Below are 24,063 nucleotides of genomic sequence, written 5' to 3'. Positions count from 1 at the left end.
TCATTCAGTTTACTCCTTTCATTAATATACAAAATAGATAATACTGCTACTTTTCTATAGAAGAGAAAGCTGAATCATAGAAAGACTAAAGAATTTTCTAAAATCATTGAGCAGTTACATAGCAGCATTAGGATTAGAATACAGACCAGGCCTATTCAAATCTGTGAACTCTTAACCATCATGCTACACCTTTGAGGCGAAGACCCCACACCTGCAGCCAATCACTTAAGTTTGGCCTCCTCTAAGTCCAGGGCTGAGTTGGTAGACATGTGATCTCTGCAGTTGCCCTGTGCTTGCTTTAGTGCTTTGCCCTTACCATTTTGAAATTCTTGAAAAATTTTAAGCAAGGAGCCCTACATTTTGTTTTTGCACAGAGCCTCATAAATTATATAGCCAGCACTGATCATAGCACATAAGCTATAATTTGACACAAGCATTAAAAACTGTACATACTTCTGCTACCTAATCTGAAGAAAAGTCCTGGAAGCTAATTTTGAAATATATTTTCCAGCCGTAGGTTGTGAAAAAAAAGTTTGCCTTAAACTAATAAGCCAAAGTTCAGCCCATTGATTTCTCTGGCAAGAGTTTTCAAAACTAATGAGCAACAGGGCAGGAATTCCCCAGCCACCAATATGTGACCCAGTTCTATGTGATTAAGTCCAACTGACCAGTTAATGATTGTGTGGTCACAAATTGTTGGTCACAGCACTTAGATTTATGGTTAAGGATGTTCTGTCATACTCTTTCACATTGGGGCAAAAACTACTGATTAGATAGTGCAGAACCGTTTCTATATTCCTTGTCTATTTTGCTCAAAAGAAAGAAAAAAGCCAAACACTTGCTTGTTTCCCATTCTTTTTGAGTAAGTGTTATCATGTAATTCAGTTCTGCCTAATGAGGTGATAAAGAAAATCTTCTGGGAGACTTCTGGGAAAAGCTTTTTCTCTTTGTTAATAAAAAGACAGTGCCACTGCAGGAAAAATCTTTTCCACTACCACTCCCTTGTCCACTTCTTACCTTGATGATGTTTGAAGCTACAGCAGCCATATTGTGACAATGAGGTAAAAATGCATGAATACGAAATGCTAACAACTAAGGTGGTAGAATAGAAAGATAGGAGACTTATGACACTGTGGGACAACTGACCCAGTGTTAATTACCCCCCTAGTTAGCCCATTGTTTGTTTAAATCTCAAAGGTTTATTCACTAATCACACAATTTTTTGCAAAACTTGACTTCTTTGATTAGAGAACAAGTCTTCTACTCCTTGCTGGGGAAGACCCAGTTCACTGGCTATCACTGGAAGCTCAAACTAAGCCCCTTTACAATTTGGCATGCCCTCTACTTCAAAACTCAGAACATTGCCTGATGCCTATCTGTATCTCTATCACCAAACTGCATTCACTCCTGTGGTACTGTCTGTCATACCATGCATCCAGTGCCTAGGACAGAGCCTTGCACCAGCAGCCTCTTAAGAAATTTGTTTAATAAGTCAATAATGTACATTCCCTTGGTAATCCTGTTACATCCCTTGGTATTGTAACAAACTCTTACTCAACAGAAATTTTGTCCTTTTGCAAGTGAATTTAAACAATGAAATACCTACCATTTAAATTTTTATTAGGTGGTAGCCTAAAAAACAAAAGGGTAAACTCTGTTGCATAATAACTGAGGAACACTAAGTATAAAATGGATTGGGTTCTACTGGGCCATCATTGGTTGTTGCCAGGGATTGCTAAGATCTTCCGTAGCATGGCATGTTGTGTGGCATGGCAGAGAGGTCAAAGCCAAGGCCAAGGAGCCAAACTACCCGGGCTCAACTGTCAGTGCTGTCTCTGACTGGATGGCTGTTCACAAGTGTTTTCCCTTCTCAAAGCCTTGGTTTCCTTATTCTAAAATGGGGATGGTATCTAACTCTGGAAGGCTGTATGAAGATTAAATAAATAAGAGAATGAAAACATGCTTAACATAAGGCATGGCATTTAGTAAGCAACTAATAGGTTTTAGTTATTATTACTTTTCATTTCAGGTCCTATCTGGGAGTCATTTCTCAAAAAATCTCGATGCATTGCATCACGTATCTAGTGTCTGGCACTTAGATAACATACAGTACATATTTAATGAACATTTATATTTTAAAACCATCGGGCTAGCACATCTATTAGAATGGCCAAAATCTGGACAGTGACACCACCAAACACTAACCAGGATGTGGAGCAACAGGTAGGCAACATGGTACGGCCACTTTCAACAACAGTTTGTGTTTGTTTACAAAACTGAATGTACTCTTTACCAAAAGACCCAGCAATCATGCTCTTTGGTATTTACCCTTAAAAGTTAAAAACTTATGTCCACACAAAGACCTGCACACAATGTTTATTGCAGCTTTATTCTTAATTGACAAAACCAAAAGCAACCAAGAAATGCCCTTCAGTAGGTGAATGGATAAATAAGTTGTGCTACACCCAGGCAATAGAATATGATTCAGTACTAAAAAGAAGTGAGCTATCAAGCCATGAAAAGACTTGGAGCAACCATAAATATATATTAAGTGAAAAGAAAGTATGTGACTTTTTAAAAAAAAAAAGGCTTAAACTACTGTATGGCTCAAACTCTGGGACATCTGGAAAAGGCAAAAGAATCAATAAAAATACTAGTAGTTGCTGGGGTTGGGTGACAAGAAGTGGGAAGGGAAGCACAGAGGAGTTTTAGGACTTTTGGTGAAAATAATCTGTATGATGCCATAGTTATAGATACTTGTCATTTTACTTTTGTCCAAACCATGGAACATACAACACCAAGAATGAACCATAATGCAAACTATGGAATCTGGGGTGATTGGTCAATGTAGGTTCATCTGTTGTAACTATTGTACCTCTCTAATGCGGAATATTGATAATGAGAAAGGCTATACATGGGTGGGGATGGGGATTTGGGAAATCTCTGTGCTTTTCTCACAATTTGGGTATGAACCTAAAAATATTTTAAAAAATAAAGATTAAAAATCCACCCCCAAAACAAGTATCCATGGATAATTTCTAAATAGCCAAACTGACCATTGTATCAGATCTACCTAGCATATCAGAGCTTGGGGCCAGGAGTTCAGAGATCTAAAATTCCCTCATGGTTCAGCTATGCCACCAAATACAAGTCAGTTAACCTCAGAGTTCCTCAGCTTCTTTAACTGTAAAATGAGAATAATAACAGTACCTTCCCTATAGGGTGTTTAGAGAAGTGACTGGCTGTGCCCAGTGTCCGACACTTAGTAAGCATTAAATAAATGTTAATTTTTAAAGCAAACCCTGTAGGAGGCTCTGGTGCACTGTGCCGAACGATAGTGTACATTTAATTAAAATGTTGCTTTTTTGCTGTCTGAGTCTCTTTCTAAATCTTGTGACATTTAGCTATCCATTGAGCACTAGTCAGTCTTGGAGCTTTTTCATGACCTATGTAACAGTGAACCTTAACGTGCTAAGTACATAACAGACACCATGTCATCTCTCATTTAATAAAGCAAATTGCTCCACACAAAGGTAGCAATTCTCATTTGCAAATTCACACATAATTAGTCTTTTAAGTACAATTTGCAAATTGGATTGAAGCAAATCATTCTTGGCATACTTGCTCTGGTGGATGAAGATGACCTGTGGACCCATTCTGCAGCTTGCCAGATGCTGCATATGATAAAAAAAAGTGTATACATGTTTCCCAGGAAATCCCAAGAGAAGCTCTTCCTGGCTGCCTGCAACTATAGGCATTGTCCTTCCTTCCACTGTGGTAAGTGTATTGCAAGAGTATAGTGACAATCTTATAGAGATTAAGGAGGCAAAAGGGAGCCAATGTGCCAAAAAGAAAATCTCAAAGTGACATGTAATCACATGGGGAGAGGCAGTCAACAGTGAGAAGTAGGACCTCGCTGAGGTTCATGTGGTACAGCAAAAAAAGTAAAGGGAGGCCAAATGCACATCCTTGTGGGCAAGTGGGCAATTGACAGTGGTGTGTGGGAGAATTTGACTTTAGGAAAACTGGGCAAAATGTTAATGGGAAACAGAGTCCTGAGTCAAAGAAAAAGAATGTAAGGATATTTACTGCATTTCCCTGCCCTGGGTCTGTGCCTTCCTCTTATGATTTCAATGTCTCAGTTTCCTTTGGAGAATCTTCAGGTGCTGCTGAGGCCAGTTCCTTGACTGACGGTAAGCATGAGGGGACGAGTGACCCAGGTCCAGCCAGAGGGAATTTTCAAAGCTTCTGCTTAACCACTGAAAAATCACTTTCTTTCTGTATGGATACCAAGCAGGCAGGATATGAACCCAGGTCACCCAAAGAGGGAGCCCGCTTGCGAGTAAAATCAGCACAGGGAAATGAGAGTAAGGAGGTGGAGAGTAGTGACTTCTCTGGGTCACTGCCGAGAGTCTGCATCCATCCAGCCATGAATCCTCTGAGCTCAGTTACCAGGGAATTCCCTTGTTGCTCAAACCAGTGTGAGTTACTTTCTCTCACTTGCAACTGAAGAAAGTCTGACTCATTACTGAGGTAAAGGGGAAATCATACCTACTTACAATATAAAGTAGTTTTTCCACAACTACCACAGATCTTTGGTGTGATCTTAGAATCAGCCTATGGTGGCCATGTTTTCCCAAGTACTTCCCCTCCCCCCTGCCCAAATCAGCACATCTGCTCAGGCAAGTAGAATTTTACTCATAGAACAACAGAGCAGAATGTTTGAAAATCACAAGTGTTTGGAAAACCTGGGGCATGTGAAGAAAACACACATCCTGATAGTAATGATCACCCAGCCCTGCTTCCCCCAGCGGAATCCTAAGGCTTGCATTCCAAAAGCACATTCCTTCATTTAGTAATCAAGCTAAAATCCATTTGCTACACTCTCTTAGCAAAGATTGAAACACATTGCTCAAATCTGTTGCACCAAACTCTAAACTGGTTACTCAACATTCGGAGCTGATGGAGACAATCCCAGGGCCCACACACCCTTCCTGCCCTCTTGTCAGCTGGTTCCTCAGTAACCACCGTACTATGCAAGGGGTACATACGTACATACCTCGTGCTGTAGAAAAGGTCTCCCAAGCAGCTGTGCAAACCCAATTTGTTCCTTCCGGACCTGCATTCTATGTATTACACACGCTCGTTTCAGAGATGATCCACTTCCAACTTGCAAGGATTGGCAGTTGAAAAAGGGGTCCTACTGCTGTGACTTTTGGTGTGACTGATGGAATCCATTACCTTGCTTTTGTAACCTAGAGAGCTAGCTATCACTGAATTTAGCACACACTATGTACTAGGCACCACGGTCAACATTTTACATGCATTGACCAATTAAATATTCACAAAACCTCACAACATAGACCTATTGATGTCTCTAACTTACAGATAAGGAAACTGAGGTTCAGAGCAGTTGAACAAAATTCTCAAGATCTTACACTTAGTAAAAGTTGGAGCCAGAGCTAAATTCTATGGCTATTCCTCTCCTCCCCATACTCATACTCAGACTTTTATGAAAACTTTGATATTTTATCTGGGAATCTCAGAAAATTTGAAGATAATTGATTAGGCGTAAGTGTAGCTGGATACACAACAGTAAGGGTTATTTAGCACTTTCCCTGTGCCAGGCACTGTGTTTAGCTTTGGAAATACACTAGAAGACAACAGACACATGGCCTCTGGTCTCAGGGAGCAGCACAGACAGAGAAGCAATGAAAAGAAGGCCTGTGGTGTTCTGGGGAAACCTGGGAGTTAGGAAGGCAGATACTTCCCTTCTGGTGCTCACTCTGCCCTGCTGCTAGCTAGCAGTGGCACATGACAGAACTGGTTGCCCTTCGAGGTTGGACTAGATGATGGACTAGGTGTCTCTAAACACCCTTCCAGCTCTGGCACTTGTTGAGTCTCGGGCTCTCTTCCTGCATTCCTGGAGGCTAGGATATGTAGGCAGACACATACTAGAGCATAATTCTCAAATTTAGCAAACACCAAAAAACAAAGACTTGTTAAAAGCAAAGTGAAACTTGTTAAAAACTTGTGGAACTTGTTAAAAACAAAGACTTCCAGACCCACGACCAGAGGGTTGCATCCAGAAGCTCCAGGATATGTCTCCAAGATCTGCACTTTTAATAAGTCTTCTACAGGATTCTGATGTATGAATTGAGATTTGATGTTCTGGTATTCAAAGCATTAGCAGCACTTGGGAGCTCATCAGAAATGCAGACCGTGGGTCTTTCCCAAAGTCCACTGAATGAGAACCTACATTTTTCCAAGGTCCCTAGGTCATGCTCATGTATATGAATGTGTTCTTAGAAAGGGGCTAACCAGGTTGGTTAATCTTGATATCAAAGAAACCACTTAAGGGTGTTAAGTAAACACCCTTAACTACTTATTTTAATTTCTCTTGTGGTGCATTTTCTTAACCAGGAGAGATATATAATTGCCACTCCTAAAAGCATAATCTGGAAGAATGTTTTTCAAGTTGAGTTTGGCAAAGGCCTAAGCTTCAGTCCTCCAGAGGCGTAGGGAGTAGGGATTGTGTGAAGCAGCCTGTATTGAGCTGGTTTCCAGTCTACAAACTCTACTTCAAACAGACCTACTCCACTTTGATCAGCTTTAGAAATTGGATCAGCTTTGATTTCCTTTGAAGAGAGGGTTTTACTCCTTTAATTATTTTTTCAAATATCTTCATCCTCTACAGTGCCCACCAGTGCCATTGGTTCTTTCCCCCATGTCACCTAAGAGATGAGCTTAGGAAGTAAACCTGGCTCGGTTTTCTATATGCTTTCCTTGGGGACAGAGACATGACCTTCAAAATGTCAAAACCTATTCCTGTTCCCAGGAGGACTGTTAAGTTACTTCCCTATCCTTCTTTAATATGAAATGACCAAGAAAGTCACTAATATGGAAAATTCTTAATTCAGCTTATATGTCAACCCTATTTTTTCTTCTAACAAAAGCTCCATGTATCTTATAAACCAAAATGTTCCCACCAGTCAATGGGAATTTGATCTTTAAGATAAACATGAGCAGTCCAGATCTTTCTTCCTTTATATTTTCTTAATTTTTAAAAATTGATTTTAGATAGAGAAGAAGGGAGAGAGAGGAAAAAAGAGCACTCTATTTGTTGTTCCATTCATTCATGCATCCATTAGTTGATTCATGTGTGAGCCCTGACCCAGGACTTAACCACAACTTTTACATATCAGGTCGACTCTCTAACCCACTTAGCTACCCCGCCAGGGCAAGGAATATCTTTAGTAATCATTAAGTATTAGAATTAATGACTCTCCATTTATTTAACAAAGAGTCACTAGAGGCGTAAGAAAAAAAATAACTTCAGTGTTAGTAACATCTAATAAGCGGTTCTCAGGTGGGTGTACATAATATTCACCTGGGGAGCTTTGAAAAATCTTGTCACCTAGGCTATACCCCAGCAAATTACAACAGAATTTCTGGGGGTTGGACTCAGGCTTCAGTGAGACTCTAGATGATTCCGATATGCAGCTGAGGTTGAGAACCACTGCCCAGTGCAGGAGATTTGGGAGCAGTGAACAGGCAGTCCTGTAAGACACATGCTCCAGCAGATCTCTTGATCCCCTTCTCCTGTGTCCAGATGGTCATTCATTAATTTATTCTATTGAAAAGAAACTATATATTCATTTAACATTGGGAGTTAGAAATTCCCAAATCCTGTTCTTATAGAACTAATAGTTCTACAAACAAAATTTATTATTTTTTAATTTTAGTTATGAATAGGTACTATAAAAAAGGTAAAATAGGGGGTTATGTAGTATGTAGACATAACCTCTTTGAGGTGACATCTAAGTTTGTTGTGACACCTGAATTTTGGGAAGCATAGAGCTCTAGGAAGACCTGGAGATTAAGGTCATAAACAGAAGGAATCATAAGTTCAAGTGCCCCCAATTGGGAATGAGCTTGGTACATCAAAAGGAGAGATTGTTTTTTTATCCTCACCCAAGAACATTTTTTAAAATTACTTTATTGTTGTTCAGTTACAGTTGTCTGCATTTGCTCCCCACCCATCCCCCTCACCCCAGCCAAACCCATCTCCCTCCCTTACTTCCACCATCCCCCTTGGTTTTGTCCAAAAAAAGAAGAAAATTTTACCCTTTATGACAGCATGGATGGACCTGGAGATTATTATCCTAAGTGAAATAAGTCAGTCAGAGAAAAACAAATGCCATGTGATTTCACTTATTTGTGGAATCTAATGAACAAAATAGAAACAGAGGCATAGATACACTGGATAGATCGACAGCTGTCAGAAGAGAGAAGGGTCGGGGAACTGGGTAAAAGATGGTAAAGGGATTAAACCAAAAATATATACAACACATAGACACAGACAACAGTGTGGTGAAAATCAAAGGGAAAAAGAGGGTAAGGGGCGTATGGAGGTGGGCAAAAAACAGGGGAAATGAGGATAGAAAGAGAATTTTCTTGGGGCAATGGTCATACAATGCAACATGGAGAATATGCTCTGTTCAAAAAAACTTGAAACCTATGTGGTTTTGTGAACATTCAATTTTAAAAAAAGGAAAAAAGAAATCAAAGGCATAAGGATTAGAAAGGAAGAAACAAAGTTGTCACTTAAAATGATATATTTTATATGTATAAAACCCAAAAAAACTACAGATATGTTGTTTGAATTAATTAGAGAATTAAAAATATTTTTGACATATAATACATTAATATAACACTAAGTTCTACCATTTACTGGAAAACAAAAATTAAAAAGATAGCATTCATAATAGCACCAAAATATGTAAAATTAAATTAAGCAAAAGTTAATATTTCTACTAAGTTATAAAATATTATTAATGGGCATTAAAGAAGACCTAAAGAGATGGTCATGGATTGAGAGTCTTTTCCTCTTGTGGCACACAGAAACTAAATATTAAAATTATGCATCACACACAAAATATATTTTTTGCTGATCTAACAAAATTATGTATAGTTTTTATTCATTCACACAGGATGGCTATTGTTGTGTTTTCTGTTGTCATTTTTTAAAATTTGACAATCTAAGGGAAAAGAGGTGAGTGCCCCTGATGAAATAGTCAGGTATTCCATGTTTTAAATATTCCTGTGGCATACATGTTAAAAATTGCTGGCCAAGAGCATTGGGAATCCTAAAACACAGCTGATACCAAGAAAATAATCACACATTTTGGCATTATCGACTCAATTGAAAGATGTACTTATATCATGACTCAGTGATTTCTGTCTTAGATGTATACCTTAGAGAAATGGATGCATGTTTTCTAAGAATCTTGTAGACTGTTTGTCTTAGTAGGAGAAATAAATTATAGTATATTCACACAATGGGATACCATGCATTAATGTAAATAAAAAATTACATGGACAAATCTTACACACATATATTAAGCCAAAGAAGTTTTTATTGTGGTCAAAATATATAAAACAAAAGATTTAACAAAATCTTTTATGGGGTAAACAAAAACAAAATCTTTTACAAAATAAACAAAACGAAGATTACTGTTTTAACTAAGTTTAAGTGTACAGTTTGTTGCATTAAGTACATTCATATTGCTATATAACCATTGCTGTTCATTTGTACAGTTATTTAACTAACAGTAAAAATGTCTTATACACTTTTCTATGTATTTGTTTTTTATATATATGGATATATATAAATCACAAGAAATAAAGCAAAATTATTACAAATTCAAGAGTGTATGTAAAAAGATTTAGTTACAGGGATATTAACCATAACACTATTTATCATAGGAAAAAATCTAAAACATTGAACCACTACTTTGGTCAACAATCCACCTTGTACAATATATTCGTTTTTGAATTATATAAGTAAATTTCAAAAGTAAATAAACCACTACTTTGGATTACATAAAGGAATGGATCCCATACTGTATTTTGCAATGTATAATGTGCACCCATGTTTTTGTGTTCATTATACACGGGTTTACCAATTATTATACCCATGGTACTATTATACCCATCATGATACCCATATATAATGCACATCCTTAGTTCTGTGTTAAAAATTTGGGGAAAAAGCATTCACTATACATGGCAAAATAGGTGTATCACCACACACAGGACCATAGAAGGGAAGCTTACTCAGTCTCCAGAAATGATACCAAGATACAGTATATAGCATCATAGGAAAGATGTTTCTAATACATTATGTACAGATATTCCAATGTTTTAAAATAGACTACTAATATTTGTGCAAGGAAAAAGACTGGGAGAAATATACTATAATGTTATCTATGCTTCAACTTGTATGGTGGTTTTTTGAATTATTTTTGTTTTCATTGTTTTGCTTATTTGCCCATTGGTCTGTCCAGAAAAAGTCCAATCATTGTTAATATAACAAGAACAGTTTGAGCCCTGGCTGGTGTAGCTCAGTGGATTGAGTGCGGGCCTGTAAACCAAAGGGTTGCTGATTCAATTTCCAGTCAGGGCACATGCCTGGGTTGCCGGCCAGATCCCCAGTAAACGGTTTATGAGAGGCAATCACACATTAATGTTTCTCTCTCTTTCTCTTTCCTTTCCCCTCTCTCTAAAAATAAGTAAGTAAAAATCTTTAAAAAATGGTTTGAATGGCACTGATGTGATCTGGCAGCCAAGAAGATTGTCCTGGAGTGGGCAGGCATGAACAATAATAACTTCACCATACTAGTCAGTGGGGGAGGTAAATGCCTTTGAGTGAGTGTGTGTACTGTGTGTCTGTTGCATTCAAAATGACTGAGTGAGTATGGCAACGAATATGCATCAAATTTTGTGTTAAGCACCTTGGGTGGTGTGGCTAAGTGGATTGAGTGCCAGCCTGCAGTGTGAACCAATGTGATGCCAGTTTCATTCCCAATTGGGGCATAAGCCTGGGTTGCAGGCCAGGTACCCAGTTGGGAGTGTGTAAGAGGCAACCACACACTGATGTTTCTCTCCCTCTATTTCTCCCTCCTTTCCTCTCTCTTTATAAATTAAATAAATAAATAAATAAATAAATAAATAAATAAATAAATAAATAAAATTTTGCGTTAAGCTTAAACATTTCCCCACAGAAACTATTTGAATGATTCAGAGGGTTGCAGTGATGGGCAACTGCTGATTAGCAACTTTATCACAACACCACACAGGGCCATGTATCATGTCTTCTGCAGAAATTTTTGGTGAAACATCAAATCATCCAGCTGTCTCAGCTCCACTACAGCCCACATTTGGTGCCTTGTGACTTCTGGCTTTTCTTAAAACTAAAATAACCTTTGAAAGGGAAGAGATTTCTGACTGTGGATGAGATTCAGGAAAATGCGTTAGAGCAGCTGATGTTAATTGGGAGAACTGTGTGAGGTCCTAAGGTGCCTACTTTGAAGGGGACTGAGACATCATTGTCCTATGTACAGTGTTTTTCCTGTATCTTGTATCTTCTCCAATAGATGTGTTTATTTTTCATATTGCTTGGCTGGATACTTTATAGACAGGTGTTGTGATTTCTTTTTTTTTGCATTTTATTTTTTTAATTTTTTTGTTTTTGTTTTTTGTTGTTGTTTTTGTTTTTTTAATTTTTTAATTGATTATGCTGTTACAGTTGTTCTATTCCCCCCTTCATTCCCCTCCACCCTACCCCCCGTCCCCACCATTACCCCCCCTTTAGTTTATGACCATGTGTCTCAAGTCCTTTAGATTCTATATTTCCCATGCTATTCTTGTCCCCCCATCTATTTTCTATCTACTGTCTATGCTACTTAATTTCAGTACCTTCTCCCCCATTCTCCTCCTCCCACTCCCCTGTTGCTAACCCTCCTTGAGATCTTCATTTCTATGTTTCCACTCCTGATCTAGCCGTCCTCTTAGATTACTTTTTAAAGCACTGAAAAGGGAAACAATATATTCTACTTGGAAATAATAACAAAAAAAGAGCCTAGAAATCTCAAAATGGGAATTAGAAACCTGGTTTTAGCTAATTGGTGTATTTGGAAAACACATGGAATCCTACCAGCTACCATCGGTCCATTGGACTATAACTTTTCCTTGCAGTTCCCTCTTTCCTACCAGGTTACCTTTTCCCCAGAGTTCTAGAGCTGATAGTAAAATCAAATTCTGCCTGTATGCTTTAGAAGCAAACACTGTGGTAGGTATCCTCTGAGAACAGCCTGCTCTTAATTGAAAGGAAGTGAAAATCCTCCAAATGTTTTTTGGGAGAGTTGATAGATCATCCTTCAGGTCTCCTTCATCTGGTCTGCTCCCTCTTACAGAATCCTGGCCATGGAAAGTGAAGTGGACCTAACACAGGACATGAAGATAGTTATTCAGGTGATATAGCACCAGCTCCCAGTAAAACATTAGGGTAGGGTGGGCAGTAAGAGAAAGGGAACCTCTCATAGCTCATAACTGACCTCACACAGGGTTGTAAGTACTTGAAAGCACAAATGAAGGAAAAGTGAAGAGGACTCCTCTGTCAGTACACAAATATTCCTACTTCTGGGCTGGTTTCTCCCTATACACACCTTTGAGCTCATCAAAATCAAATCCCTGTGTGGTAAGCTGAAGTGTACTGGTTCACCCAGGGTACTGATTACCTCAGCCCTGGGGCTGGGGTCTCCTGACTGGGCCAGTGCTTCATAAATGTATGGAGTAGAAGAATCCACAGAATATTTTATGGCAGATAAACATAGTTAAAAATAATTAAGTGGAAAAACATTAAAACCCATTATGTGTATGTGTGGCACACAATTTCCATAAATTGAATTATACTTGTCCATGGGTGTCATGACATAGAAAAAGTTGGTCAGTATTGAACCTACTATAGATCATCCATGTGTTAAATAAAGTCTGAAAAAAAGGAGGACTAGTGGTAGGGAAGAAAAATGGGCTTGGTGGATGTGAAAGTATTTTTTAATGTAAATCTATTTGTAATAAGTATGTTGTAAAATTGGAACAAATGAATTTGGGTAAAGTTAAGTTAAATAAGGGTATACATGGTTTCAGGAATTCCTTGGTCTTTAATTGACTAAAATGCATTTTGACTCCCTGAAATAAAAAAATAATATGAAACTGTTGTGTAAAACTTTTTTCTACTGTATTATTCTCCAGTTACACTTGTACCCATTTTTATTCCATTATTTTCCCCTGCCCTACTCACCCCCCACCCCCCACATTCAGTTCTCCCTCCGGTTGTTTTTGTACATGGGTCCTTTTTACAGGTTCCTTGACTTGACCCTTCCCTTTCTTTACCCCGTTATACCTTACCACTCTCCCCTATGATCCCTGTCAGTGTGTTCTTTGTTTCCATGTCTCTGGTTCTATTTTGCTCACTTGTTTGTTTTGTTCACTAGGTTCCACTTATAGTTGAGATCATAAGGTATTTGTCTGCCACCACCTGGCTCATTTCACTTAGCATAATACTCTCCAGTTCCTTATATGCTGTCACAAAGGGTAGAAGCTCCTTCTTTCTTTCTGCTGCATAGTATTCCATTGTGTAAATGCACCACAGTTGTTTGATCCACTCATTTACCAATGGGCACTTAGGCTGTTTCCATCACTTCGCTGTTGTAAACAACACTGTTATGAACATTGGGGTGCGTAGGTTCTTTTAAATTGGTGCTTCAGGATTCTTACTGTGTAATCCCAGCAGTGGAATTGCTGGGTCAAAAGGCAGTTCGATTTTCAGTTTTTTGAGGAAATTCCATACCGTTTTCCACAGTGGCTGTAACAGTCTGCATTCCCACCAGCAATGCAGTAGGGTTCCCTTTTCACCACCACCTCACCAGCACTTGTTTTTTGACTTGTTTATGATGGTCATTCTGAACAGTGTGAGGTGGTATCTCACTGTGGTTTTAATTTGTATCTCTCTGTTGGCTAGTGGTGCTGAGCGTCCTTTTACAGGTCTATGGGCCTTTTTTATGTCCTCCTTGGGGAAGTCTCTGTTCAGGTCCTTTGCCCATTTTTTAATTGGGTTGTCTTCCTGGTATAGGGTCATGTGAATTCTTATATATCTTGCAGATCAAACCCTTGTCCAAATATCATTGGCAAATATATTTTCCCATATAGTGGGCTCCCTTTTCATTTTGTTGGTGTTTTCTTTAGCCATGCAGAAGCTTTTTAAATTTGATGTAGTACTATTTGTTTATTTTTTCTTTATGTCCCTTGCTCTAGGGGACATATCAGTGAAAATATTGCTGTGTGGAATAACTAAAATTTTCCTGCCTGTATTCTGCCCTAGGACTTTTATGGTGTCATGACTTATATTTAAGTCTTCTGTCCACTTTGAGTTTATTTTGGTGTATGGTGTAAGTTTGTGGTCTAGTTTCATTTCTTTTTGCATGTAGCTGTCCATATCTCCCTAAACCATTTGTTGAAGAGGCTATTTTTTACTCCATTTATGCTCCTGTCCCCTTTGTCAAATAATTGACCATAGAGACTTTTGTTTATTTCTGGGCTCCCCATTTTATTATATTGACATAGGTGTCTGTACTGATGCCAGTATCAAACTGCTTTGATTACATGGGCCTTGTAATATAGTTGGCAATTGGGTATCGTGATCATCCTACTTTGTTCTTCTATCTCAAAATTCTGAGGCTATTTGGGGTTGCCTATGCTTCCATACAAATTTTTGAAATGTTTCTTTTATAGCTGTGAAATATGTCATTGGTATTTTAATTGGAATTGCATTGAATCTATAAATTGCTTTGGGTAGTATGGCCATTTTAATGATCTCCATATCTATGAACATGGAATTTTTCCATTCCACAAAAATGGTATATGCTCCCATTTATTAGTATCTTCCTTAATTTTATTCTTCAGTGTTCTATAGTTTGAGTACAGAACTTTTACCTCCTTGGTTAGGTATATGCCTAGGTACCTTATTTTTCTTGTTTCTGTAGCAAATATTAGTTTTCCAATTTCTGGTTCTGATGTAACATTGTTGGCGTACAAGAATGACTTTAACTCTGAATATTAACTTTGTATCCCACTGCTTTGCCAAATTCACTTATTAGATCAAGTAGTTTTTTTGTGGCATCTATAGAGATTTTTATGTACACTATTATGTCATATGAAAACAATGACAGTTTTACTTTCTCCTTTCCAGTTTGTATGTCTTTTGTTTCTTTTTCTTGTCTGATCATTGTGGTTAGGACTTCCAATATCACGTTGAATAGAAGTGGTGAAAGCCGACATCCTTTTCTTGTTCTTCATCTTGGTGGGAAAGTTTTTAGTTTTTGCTCATTGAGTATTAATGTTGGCTGTAGGTATCTCTTATATGCTCTTTATTATGTTGAAACATGCTCCCTCTACTCCCACTTTGCTGAGGTTTTTTTGTCATAAATGGGTGCCATACCTTATCAAATGCCTTTTCTGCATCTATTGGTATGATCATGTGATTTGGTATTTTCTTTCATTTATGTGATAAATTACATTTATTAATTTGTGAACATTGTACCATCCTTGCATTTCTGGGATGAATCCCATTTGATCATGGGGTATTATCTTTCTAATGTATTGCTGGATGCAGGTTGAGGTTTTTTTTTTTTTTTTTAGGATTTTAGCATCTGTGTTCATCAGAGAGATTGGTCTGTAGTTTTCTTTCTTTGCTGTGGCTTTATCTGGTTTTGAGATTAGGATGATACTGGCCTCATAAAATGAGTTTGGGACTCTTCCATCTTCTTGGATTTTTTTTGGAATAGTTTGGGAAGGATAGGGGTTAGCTCTTCCTTAAATGTTTGGTAAAATTCTCCTGTGAAACAGTCCAGTCTAAAACTTTTGTGTGACTGGAGTTTTTTTATTACTGCTTCAATTTCACCAGCTGTTACCAGTCTTTATCTTAATGCAGTCCCTTTAGCATGTCTTGCAATGCTAGTTTGCTGGAAGTGTATTCTTTCAGACTTCTTTTGTCTGGGAATCTCATTCACCCTCCATTTTCATTGAGAGACTTGCTGGGTAGAGTAGTCTTAGATGCAGGCCTTTGTTTTTCATGATTTGAAATACATCTTGTCATTCGCTTCTGGCTTGTAGTGTTTCTGTTGAGAAATCAGCTGCTAGTCTTATTAGAGCTCCTTTGTATGTTACTATCTTTTTCTCCCTTGCCACCTTTAAGACTCTTTCTTTATCTTTGAATTTTGTCATTTTAATACTGATGTGTCTTGGAGTAGGCCTCTTTGGGTTCCTTTTGATTGGGATTTTCTGCATTTCCTGGATTTGTGCGACTTTTTCTCTCATCAAATTAGGGAAGTTTCCCATTATTACTTATTTCAAACAGGTTTTCTGTTTATTGTTTCTCTTCTTCTCCTTCTGGTATCCCTCTTACATATATATTATTATTTTGATGTTGTCCTATAGTTTCATTAATCCAAATTCATTCTTTTGAGTCTTTTTTTTCTGCTCTTTCTGGGAGATTCTTTCTACCTTATCCTCCAGCTCACTGATTCAATCATATGCTTCACCTAGCTTGCTTTTGATCCCTTCTACTATGTTCTTTGATTCAGAAATTGTATTTTTTCTTTCCTCCTAACCCTTGTTGTTTTTTTCTATGTCCTTTTTCATGTTGATATAGTTTGCAGTAAGTTCCTTATGGTTTCCCTGTAGTTTTTGGTAATTGGCACAGAGTTCATTAAGCTTCCTCACAACCATTGTTTTGAACTCAATATCTGCTAGTGGACTTGCCTGTATTTAATTTCTGAGGATTCCTCCTTTTCTTTTGTTTGGAGGTTTTTCTTTGTCTTCCTATTATTTGTGAGACTCTTCTTGTTTGTTTCTTTTTCATACATTGATCTGTTTTGACTTCCTGACTTTGTGATGTGAACTTGGTGCAGTCTCCTTGATATCTTCAACTTGATGCTGTTGGGATGCACTTTATGCCATTTTTGTTGGCTCTCTGGATGTAATTGGGTGTTGATTGTTCTTGGGTCCTTCTTTGGTGGGTCCTTCCCTCCAGTTGATCGACTTAGGGTCACTCCACCCACAATGTCTTGTATGCTATGGTGCAGGTGCTGGCCAACAAAAATCACAAAGCCCTGAAAACAAACCCACACCCCCCAAAATAACTTCTCCCCTGCAATCTCACTATCAACAGCAAATTAATCAGTATTAATAAGGTTGTAAAGATATTAATACTATTATAAGAAAGGAGAGTGAATACAAGATCACCTACTGAAAGAAAAATGATTTTGAGAGAGTAGAGGGAGGAGCACTAATATCAGTTGGACATCAGAGTAATGTGGAGAAAGTAAAATTTACATCATGAATTAAAAAGAGAATGAAGAATGTGGAATGGAGTAAGAGAAGAGAAGTGTATAGTATTGGGTTTAAACAGAATTTTAAAAGATAATATGACATGAGAAAGAGAAAAAAAGAAATAATTAAATGATAAAATATAAGAACCAAATTGGAAAGATCCATCACAGCACTATCATCAACAAATGAGCTAAAATTAATGTAGGTGGTATGAGAATAAGAGGGAAAAGAGAAACAAAGAAAAGCTTAAGAGATGTCTAGAGGAATGGGAAGTGATTTTGAAATGATAAGTTGAGAGGAAATACTAAGAGTGAGGACCAAAAACCAGGCTAAAATTAAAATTTGAGACAAAAAGGGAAAAGGAGGATAAAGAAAAAAAGGCAGGATGAAAGAGAACTAGAAGAAAGAAAAAAAATCAGGGTAAGATAGGGCAAACTTAAAAAGTTGAGACAGAAAAGAAAGTAGGAGAGAGGACCAGCAATATTTGATATTTAAAATTCACAATTAGTGAATATCTAGAGATAAATGTTCATGGATATGGAGATCATTAAAATGGCCATACTACCCAAAGCAATTTATAGATTCAATGCAATTCCAATTAAAATACCAATGACATATTTCACAGCTATAAAAGAAACATTTCAAAAATTTGTATGGAAGCATAGGCAACCCCAAATAGCCTCAGAATTTTGAGATAGAAGAACAAAGTAGGATGATCACGATACCCAATTGCCAACTATATTACAAGGCCCATGTAATCAAAGCAGTTTGATACTGGCATCAGTACAGACACCTATGTCAATATAATAAAATGGGGAGCCCAGAAATAAACAAAAGTCTCTATGGTCAATTATTTGACAAAGGGGACAGGAGCATAAATGGAGTAAAAAATAGCCTCTTCAACAAATGGTTTAGGGAGATATGGACAGCTACATGCAAAAAGAAATGAAACTAGACCACAAACTTACACCATACACCAAAATAAACTCAAAGTGGACAGAAGACTTAAATATAAGTCATGACACCATAAAAGTCCTAGGGCAGAATACAGGCAGGAAAATTTTAGTTATTCCACACAGCAATATTTTCACTGATATGTCCCCTAGAGCAAGGGACATAAAGAAAAAATAAACAAATAGTACTACATCAAATTTAAAAAGCTTCTGCATGGCTAAAGAAAACACCAACAAAATGAAAAGGGAGCCCACTATATGGGAAAATATATTTGCCAATGATATTTGGACAAGGGTTTGATCTGCAAGATATATAAGAATTCACATGACCCTATACCAGGAAGACAACCCAATTAAAAAATGGGCAAAGGACCTGAACAGAGACTTCTCCAAGGAGGACATAAAAAAGGCCCATAGACCTGTAAAAGGACGCTCAGCACCACTAGCCAACAGAGAGATACAAATTAAAACCACAGTGAGATACCACCTCACACTGTTCAGAATGACCATCATAAACAAGTCAAAAAACAAGTGCTGGTGAGGTGGTGGTGAAAAGGGAACCCTACTGCATTGCTGGTGGGAATGCAGACTGTTACAGCCACTGTGGAAAACGGTATGGAATTTCCTCAAAAAACTGAAAATCGAACTGCCTTTTGACCCAGCAATTCCACTGCTGGGATTATACAGTAAGAATCCTGAAGCACCAATTTAAAAGAACCTACGCACCCCAATGTTCATAACAGTGTTGTTTACAACAGCGAAGTGATGGAAACAGCCTAAGTGCCCATTGGTAAATGAGTGGATCACACAACTGTGGTGCATTTACACAATGGAATACTATGCAGCAGAAAGAAAGAAGGAGCTTCTACCCTTTGTGACAGCATATAAGGAACTGGAGAGTATTATGCTAAGTGAAATGAGCCAGGTGGTGGCAGACAAATACCTTATGATCTCAACTATAAGTGGAACCTAGTGAACAAAACAAACAAGTGAGCAAAATAGAACCAGAGACATGGAAACAAAGAACAAACAGAGCAACTAGACAGAGAGGAGAGAGGGATAATGGGGAAAGAAGGGAAAAGGTTGTCAAGGAAGATGTATAAGACTCATTGACAAAGCCAAATGGGGGAAGGATAGAAGATGGTTGTGAGGGTGGGATGGGGAAGTGGTGTCAGGAAAATTAGACAACTCTACATGAGCAACAAAATAAATTAAAAAATAACAGGCTAGGACAGGGAAAAATAAAATTTGAGATGGAAAAAAGAGTAATAGAGGTAATGGTAAAATTTGAGATTTTAAATACAAAAATAGTGACGATCTAGAGGTAAATTTAAAAAGTGCAACAATAACTACACTATGCACAACCAACGAGCAAAGATTGCTAATGCTGTAGAGAGAATATGGGTATTTTAAGAGTGAGTAAAAGAATGTGAAATGACCATTGACTAGCAAATTGGTTTTGAGGGGCTGGATGGGGGACAAATAGTAAGAGTGCAGAATGGAAACAAGTTGTAGAAAGGAAGAAAAAATTTTAAACAAAAGTAATAGGAGGAAAGAAGAAGGAGAATGGGGTAAGAGAAGGGAGGAGCAAAATATGAGAATTGAAATAAACTATAGTATAAAATCTGCTGTCAATATGCACAAACTTACTGGACAAGAAATGAATGTTAACAAGCTATGCAGGGAAAAAAATATCACAAATCATGGAGAAGACAACGGTCGATTTTGTCTCAGTAGCATCTAGTATTTATCACCATTTTTTTCTTTATAGATCTGCTTCTAGCGATGTCAGATGGTGACGCTGTCTGGTCTTAGGCAGCCTGTTAGACACTACCAGGGATCTACTGTCTGTGATTGACTTCTTCAGTTGTTAATCTAGTCACTATGCACACTCAGCAGTCATGCTTAAGCACCACAGAGCCAGGGCAGAGTCCCTCCTGGGGGCGGGGCTATTGCTGTCCCTAAGTGAGGAGCAGAGTGGTCTGCCTGAGCAAGATGGCTGCTGCACTATGATGGATGAGTCACCACTGGGATCCCAGTGGCTACTCTTTCAGTTCTCTCCCCAAAGCCTCTGTCCCCAGGCTCTCCTCAAATGTCTCTAGTCCACTCTGCCTCACCTTTGCCAGAGCCCAGGTTAAATGGCTGCAAATGAAAATTTTTGTGTTGGTTCTTTAAACAGGTCTTTGGGTCTCTAGCCATCTGTTCTGGCAGAGAGAAATCCTGTAGCTTTTCACAGCTGGATATTATGTGTATACTTTTCAGTCTCTGGTGTTGTAGGCTGGGGATCCCAGTTTAGGGTTTAGATCTCACACTTCTCAGGGAGATCCAACTGGTTGCTTTAAATACCCCTCATGCACTTCATCTGCCACCTGTCAGCACCCAGACAGCCCTCTCGCATCCCTACCACAGTCTCATTGTGTTGAAACTATTTCTTCTGCCTGTCTGTTGCTGTAAGTCTTCTCTCTTGCTATTGTTCAGTTGTTTGTTCCAGATGATTTCTCCACAATTTAGTTGTAATTCCAGACTGGTGAGGTTAGTGCAACTTCCACTCACTCCTCTGCCATCTTGGATCTCCTCTTGTGTAAAACCCTTTTGACTGTAGAATATCATCTAAGGAATACTCTTTGGAAATGCTTCAGTAAAGGAATCCCTCTCTCACTGCTTTACCCACACAGGAAAGAGACCATATGCTCTTCTTTTGCATGGTTTCACTGAATATGTGATGTAGGATGAATTTTTCTCCACAAAATGTTTCAATCATTTTCTATCTGATGATATGATTGTCCCATATTGGCTTTTCCTTGCATTTATGGCAAGTAATAAACCTGACAAAGCCCAAACTACTAACAAGTATCAGGGATTTTGATCAATCAGACTAAGTCCAGAACCTTTGTAAAATGAGTAGGCTGTTTCCTGGAATGCTGAATATTTGCCAGAAAGTAAAGTTTATTTTTGTTTTCAGTGCGTTTCCTTTGCCAGAAGAAAGAAAACAAATTAGCTCAAAGAAGTGAATAGAGGAATGTGTGCAAATACCTTTAAAATGGCATCTACGTGTCTTGTTATGAAGAATAAAGCCATAATTTATCTCAATACACTTAAATGTTTGTCACACACATCTGTCATTCTATATGACACTCTTGATTTTCTTTTAAAATAATGGAATGTAAATATTCAGTCAGAGGGATTGTCCTATAGATGGAATTTAATTAATTTGTAATAAGGACCAAATTGATTAAGAACATGGCTAAGAATTATGTAGCCTTCTTATTTCACTTTCTCTAAGCTTCCAGGTAGCCTTTTATTTTGCAGTAATGGAAACTCCAGCAATATGAGTAAAATTCAAATGAAGTCAACATGCCAAAAAAAATGGAACTCAGCAGTTATTCTCTTTTTTCCTGCTGGCACTTGGAAAGCGTGCTTCCCCTAAGAAGTACATTTGAAAGAATATAAAAGTGGTTTTCTATTTTGGGCCAGAAGTACAAAATGAAAGATAATGGAGGAGAATATATTAGCTCAGCTTTCTCAGACTTGAAATAATGCTTGATTTTTGCTGTATTTTCAACTTTTGAGACCAAGTGTGGTAGAATATTTCGTTCACTCAGTTGGTGAACACTGAAGTGAAAATTAATGCCAAACTGAAATTTCTCCATATGAAGAAAGAAAAAGATTTCAATATAGCAAAGCTGGGGTAGATTGATGTCTCTTATTTCATTTACCCCTCATTGTTTGGAGGCCCTGTGGGCTGCAGCAGGGCATTATTTTAAATTGACCTCCAGGTGTTTTATGCAGACATAATTAAAATTGAAGTTGTCATCTGATGTTTCCTTATGCAATTTGTTTAACTCCTTGCAAATGGCAAAACAGAGCTCTTCCTTATGACTATCTTTTTTGATATTGCCCAACATTTCCTTGAGATGCTCTGGAAAACACTTTGGACAACTGGTCCTCACCAAGAATTTCCTTAGCAATATATCCATGCGGTCCACTTTAATGAACCTACCCTGATAGGCAAGTAAGCACCCCCAAGATATTCTATTTCATAGTTGAACAGCACTGATGACTTTTTAAAGAATCTTTTATTTATTTATTCCCTCAAAAGATATACATCACCCATTGGTAATAAAGCCATGATAGGCAATAAAATCTTAATCTCTTAGTGAAGCTCACAGTAGCAGAAAGGCAGAGATCAAACCAGTAATTAAACATAACAAGTGATGAAGACATCAAGAGGAAGTGACCAGTGCTGTGATTTAACCTAAGGGTCATGAACGTCACCCTCCCTGAGTAAGACAATTCAAGAAACCTCCTGAAGGATGCTGAGTGAAGGTCGGGCTGAGGAAGCTAATGACAAGCTAAGGCGCTTGCTTCCTGTCTAGCTCTTCCTTTCTTTCAAATTTTGGTCAAGTTTCCTCTTCAATTTTATGTGGACTAAGATCACTTTCTCCTCACAGAAAACTAATATTAGTTAAGATTAATTTTGCTACTATTTTCATTTATTTTGTGATTCTTTAGAATATAATAACTTAAAAATATGAGCTAGTATTTGTTGAACATCCACTTTATGCCAAGCCCATTAAATTCTTACAAAACCCTTTATCTACTTTTGAGGGAATGTGGGGTTCAGAAGGTCACCCAGCCAGGCGATGGCTGAGCTCGCTTCAAAGCCAGAGCTGAGCTCTTTGAGTACAGGATTTTAACCACTTTTCTGGGATCTCATGTGCATTTCTACAAACTACATCATTAAAAAGATGGGGATGTTGGTCCTGCAGGGTGTTGGTTAAAAAGACAGATTCCCAAGGCTCACCCAGCTGTTACAAGTCTGAATCTTTGAGGATGTGGTCTGGGAATTTGCATTTTAACAAGTTCACCAGGTGTTTCCCTTGCATTTGAAAATCATTGAACTTCCTCCTAGCTACACGCCTTATGAGAGAGAAGGGGGGTGGTGATGCGGAGTCAGGAGGCAAAGAAAGGGAAAGACAAGAGACAGGGAGGGAGAGAAAGGAGACAGACTACTGCTAAAGCAGTTCACTGGACCTGTCTTTGGAATGCTCTCCTGACCATTTGATGAAATGCTACAATGCAGAATGGTTATGATTTTCAAACTGCAAGCAAATTAGCTTTATACATTGGCCATATGTGTAGGCAGGATTCAGAGAGAGTGCCTAATTCAGGCTTCAGCCAAGCTGTGAAAAGTGAGGCTTTTTCAGAGGAAGTGAGATAAGACAAAAACTTACAAAAACAAACATTCTGAGGCCGGTGTTCAAAAGGCCACTGCAGAATCTATAGTCTAATGCTAGCGAGCTAAATAAACACATTACTGGCCATCCAGGAAACGCAAAGCAGATGCCTGGAAGAGAATGTGTTTTCAACCTGTGCAGAAATATCCTGGGGAGTGATGATATGGAATCAGACACAAAGTTCAGATAAAAACAACAAGGGGGATTTGCAACAGGCAATGTATCCAGGATGGACAAGAGGTACCTCAGAGCAAGTTCAGGGTAGTAGTGTTACCGAACAAGAGGTCCGAGGGAGGGGCAATACAATATTTGGCCCACCTAGGGATGCCCAAAACTGCTATACAACAGGGGCCCCTCCCAAAACCAAAATACTAATATCTATTGGGCTCTTCTGTCCACCGCCAATTGGAAAGACATCTCTCAATGCCAGAGATTTGTGAAAAGGAAACATAATGTTTATTTAATGCTATTCAGGCCTAATGCCTCCACTAAAAATATCAAAGTCCTTTAGGTTGTACACCTACACCCACACAGCACTCCCTTCTCCCACTGTCCCAACTCTGGGTACTGTAAATCAGGAAAAGAGCACACGTCTGTGTTTTAGGCCGCTGGCACCGTCAGCTGTGTCACTGTGCAGGATC

Source organism: Artibeus jamaicensis, unplaced genomic scaffold (assembly GCF_021234435.1).
Source record: "Artibeus jamaicensis isolate MK-2021 breed Jamaican fruit bat unplaced genomic scaffold, CSHL_Jam_final contig_519, whole genome shotgun sequence".
In the NCBI taxonomy this organism is placed as follows: Eukaryota; Metazoa; Chordata; class Mammalia; order Chiroptera; family Phyllostomidae; genus Artibeus; species Artibeus jamaicensis.
The sequence above is the reverse complement of the archived record's forward strand: the minus strand, read 5'-3'. Positions refer to the sequence as shown.